The 4,589-nt window shown below is 56.0% G+C and overlaps 1 long non-coding RNA gene across 1 annotated transcript; it reads left to right on the forward strand.

The window, feature by feature from the left end:
- The first annotated feature begins 1,228 nt into the window (after positions 1-1,228).
- LOC124706652 lies at positions 1,229-4,081 on the forward strand. The gene is made up of 3 exons (XR_007004512.1): positions 1,229-1,403; positions 3,383-3,672; positions 3,839-4,081. It is a non-coding gene; the product is annotated as an uncharacterized LOC124706652 (long non-coding RNA).
- The last annotated feature ends 508 nt before the right edge of the window (positions 4,082-4,589 follow it).

Here is a 4,589-nt window from a genome sequence, read left to right on the forward strand (position 1 = left end):
CTTGCAATTTGAGAAATGTTGATTGCTCCGACGGTGATTATTTTCTCTATGGACTGGGTGGACTTACAATTTTCGTTTTTATGTCCGTGCCCACGTGTGGCTGGTCAAAGCGATTCTGAGAACTCCACTACCAAACGAATCGAGCGGTCGTTTTGCCCCGCTACCCATATCCTTCATGGGTCATCGTCTTCCTCTCCCTCCCTAGCCACCGCACGGACGCCCCGTGCTAGCCTAGATGCTGCTTCAGAGTGGACGTGCGAGTGCTCGCTGGCTGACCACATCGCTGTTCCCGCCTCCTCTACGTTTATGAGCGGTTCGACAAGGTCCTGGTCGTTGTTCGGAAATCATGGGAAGGAGGGGCCTGACCACATCACCCGTCTGCTCCTGTGATGGTAAACCACATCCACCAGCCAGATCGGAAGCTCGGGATTCCGCAGTCCCACCTCCAACGGCTGACGCGCGGGGGCGATGGGAAACTACGTCTCCTCCATGGCGTTCTCCACTGGCGCCTCCTCCGGGCAGAGGTGGATGCATCCCTCGCTTCAACACAACGCCCAAATCGTGTTTGATTTCCCGATGGAGGGCGGCACAGGGGAAGGCATCCGCTCCAACTGCAGCCACATCAGGCCCATGGTCGAGATCGACCCGTCTTCCCAGCTTCTTCACAGCGCCGTGCTGGGCCCCGTTCGGCGGGGTGCTCTGGGACGAAAGCGTGGTGCCCCAGAGCGGCGTGGGTGAGGCATAAGGATGTCTACCGCTGCTCCTCTTCTCCTGCACGGAGGAGCTCGAGATCTCCGTCCATGCGCTGCTTGCAGTGGGGCGGTGCGGAGGAGCTCCAGTCTCCACCAGCGCGCGGTATGTACATGAACAAGGACGGAGCAGATTCTGGTCGACGCCCATCGGCTGGAGTCCACGACATCGAGCAGGCCACGCCACACCGCGGGAGGAGCAGGCGCCGCTCCGGGATCTGGTCACTTGTTGGTCGGCGGCTCGGCGCAGGGTCTGGGGCGAGCGAGCTCCTCTTCCTCCTTCCCTTGCGGACGCCGGCAGACTCCAGCGCGGTCGAGCGAGTGGGAGTTGAGGAGGGGCGTTGCGGCACCGGTCGAGCAGAAGTTGGAGCCAAGCATTGGGACCGGAGGTAGCCGGCAGCAAGCGGCGCTGCTTGGGCGCCGTGGTAGAGGAGGTGGGGAGGGAACAGCGGCCAGCGTCGAGGTCGGCCAGGGCCTGGCCGTATACAAATGGTGAGGCAATTTTTCCCATCGTGCTTACCTTGGCGTCTCTTTTTCTTGGCAAACAATTCACACGAGTGTTGCCTCTTGATTTGTGTTTAGAGCGCTCTGGACTGGGCTAATTCCGTTGTTACGCCCATCAGCATCAGCCTCACCTGACTCGCACGACTCATTGTACGAACTATCTCTCAGAGCATCTCCAGCCGCGTCCCCCAAAGGGATTTGGGGTGCGCCGGACCAAAAAACCGTCCCAGCCGCGTCCCCCAAAGCCCATTTTTGTCCGGCGCGCCCCGATACGGTGTCCGGCGCCCCTAGCCCGTCCCCGTCCCACAGGGACGCACCGGGCACGCCGGACACAACGAAAAGCGAGACGGGGAGTGGCGGGGCCGACCCATCAGCGGCACCGTTAATGTTAACCTAACCGTCGCCTACCTCGCGACGGAAGTTATTTGCGCGCAGTGACACACGGCGGCATATTTGCCTTAATGGCGACGGAGGGGCAGGCGAGACGTCCCATCGGTGCTGCGCAGCCTCCACGCGTCGCCGGCGTTCGCACGCCACCGCCCGTTCCCGCGTGATCTTCCCGCCTCTTCTCGTCTGTTCCCGCGCTTTCTTCCCGACGCCGGCGTCTATAAAAGGACTCCCGGCTCACCACACCCCGCCGGCAACAAACACAGCCCTCGTCGCTCCACCGCCGTCTCCTCCACCACCAGTGGCAATGGCGAACCGCCCCGGCGCTGGCCACTTCCCTCCACCGCCGTCTCCTCCACTTGCAGTCCCGGAAACGCAGGTCGACACCGACCCCTCAGCAGCAGCCCGGGAAGAGCGATGGCGTGCACACCGTCAGCAGCGGCGGGAGGCAATGCAGCAGCAGGCCCGCCAGCAGCGGAAGGCGGCGCAGGCGGCGGATCTAGCAGCGTTCTGCGCCCATGGCCCCGCTGCTGGCGAGGCCGCGGCGGCAGCAGCGTGGCACGAGCAGCAGTGCGACACCGTTGCGGCGTCTGACGCCTCGACGGGACAAGAGGCGCGATGGTGCCGGTACCGGGAGGAGATAGAGCAGCGGTGGGCTGACGAGCACCGGCGCCAGCGCGTTGAGCGGGATGCGCTGTACCGAGATCGGCGGGAGTCGATCGAGCGCCGGCGGCGGGAGTCGATCGAGCGCCAGCAGCAGCTGGCGGCGGAGGAGCGTCGGCAGCGGGAGGCGGCGCTGGCGGCGATCTGGGGGAGGCGGGCGGACCAGTTGGCGGCGGAGGGCGGCGGCGATGATGGAGGCGCCAACAGATGTGGAGGACGATGCGCCAATGGAGGAGGAGGAGGCCGAGGCAGAGGAGACCGAGGTGGAGGACGACGACGACGTTGAGTTCGAGTGGTCCGACGACGACGGGCCGCACCCGGACGAGACGGCCGATCAGCAGCGCGCGCTCGTCGAGTCCTTCGAGTCGGAGAAGAAGCTCCAGGACGACGCCCGTGCCCGCGAAGAGGCGCAGATTCTACGCGCCGTCGAGCTCTCCCTCCAGGCGGCGCAGCAGGGGAGGGCGGAGGAGGACGCGCGGCGGGAAAGGAGCCGTCGGGCCAGCGCCGAACGGAAGGAGAGGAGGCGCGCGCAGGAGGAGCTGCGGCGTAGGGGAGGCGACGACGGGGCGGGGCCGTCGAACGCACCGCCGGGCGGTCAGTAGTCTAGGTTTAGAAGAAATCTAGCCGTTTTCATTCAAACTTTGTAATATATAATCAAAATTGAATGAAAACCTTTATTTTCGTGCACCAATATTCATTTGGGGGCGGCGTTTGGGGGACGCGGCTGGGGAGCGACGTCCCCCAAAGGCGGCACGAACAAAACACATGCCCTAAACGCTCAATCCGGCGCGGTTTGGGGGACGCTTTGGGGGACGCGGCTGGAGATGCTCTCAATCCTTCTTCCATTGGGGCTCCTCTCTCTTTCCCTGTTGCCATGTGCGCTATGTGCCTATTCCTTTGGTCACATCCATGTTCTTACTGAAATAATGGTCGTCCAAACGGTGTGAATCTTATATGTTTTAGAATACTTGAGAGCCTTTTAGATGAGGGCAATGAAAGATATAATTTACAGGTTGGCTAAACGATTTAAATTCAGAGGTCTGTTCGACAAATGCGGTGACAAAATATTTCTTTTCCAGCGTGAATGTTCCACATCATGTATGACCTGGAAGGTTTGGATTTGGGTGGAAGCAGATGCCTACACCGGCATCGACCATGATTAGTGTTGGTGCATGAGGATCCAATAGTTATGTGTGGTATGATGCAGGTGTGCTCCCATCCTCCCGACCTTCTCGCTATACATTATTTTGGCAAACTAACTATTTGATTCCTGGACATCATAGATAGATGTGCTTGAGATTCACTACCGACCTCAGATTGGCCAATTACACATGGACACGCTTTGCAGCAGTTGAAAGTCCAGGCACAGGTGAATGCCTCTCTGTTGGTTTTCTTTACCATGAATGCTACTTCAGTATTATGCCTTTTGTTATTCGTGTTGCTGAATAAGAATTGTATCAATTGATCTTGTGTTCAACTTAATTGAGTGGTATGGTCGTATATCGAAAGTAAATTATCGTAAAAATTCTTTGCAGAAAATCCTTGGTGCTTACTTACACATGACTTAATTGTATCGTCACGGCAAATATGTGCAGCCTGAACATAAGTGAGCCATATCTTAATGTGAAGGAACTGCGTGGAGTCGTACTACAATTATTTTGTAGCTTCTGCAAGGAGTTGATGGGACTGAGAAATGTATTGATGGGAAAGCTCTTGACAATTGGTTGAATGGGAGTATTCTACATAAGATATCGCGTTTCATTAAACTATGGTACACATTCTGCACTCAAGTGATCATTTATTATAACATCCGGCTCTGTTTGTGGTTTGCTCCTCTTGAGGATAGGATGATAGGTATCATCCATATTGAGCTTGGCAAGAAAATTATTGTTTTCTAAATGGCGTTCACTTCTATGATTTTGGAAGTGAGTGCTGGGCAAAAGCGAAAGATTGTGAAGAGGATACACAAACCATGAAGTAGAGAAGAAAATTATGTGGTTTATGTTTTGAGTGTTTTTTGGTTACTTATATATTCTGAAATTAATCACAATAACATCGTTTTTTCGTGCGAATGGCCAGGCATACACATTTTGTCAGAGTAATAATGAGATCACCCAAACCTATGCAATGTCCCTTTTACACCCGAATTTCTGAATTTGCAGCAAGCTATAATAGTTATATATATAAGTATAACAACTTTGGTCTTTGTTAAGTCGCAGTGTTTGTTAGTGAGATGATGTTGCTGAAGATCAATCTAAGAGGACAATATCTCGTGCAACAACCAAA

Source organism: Lolium rigidum, chromosome 4 (genome assembly GCF_022539505.1).
Source record: "Lolium rigidum isolate FL_2022 chromosome 4, APGP_CSIRO_Lrig_0.1, whole genome shotgun sequence".
NCBI lineage: Eukaryota > Viridiplantae > Streptophyta > Magnoliopsida > Poales > Poaceae > Lolium > Lolium rigidum.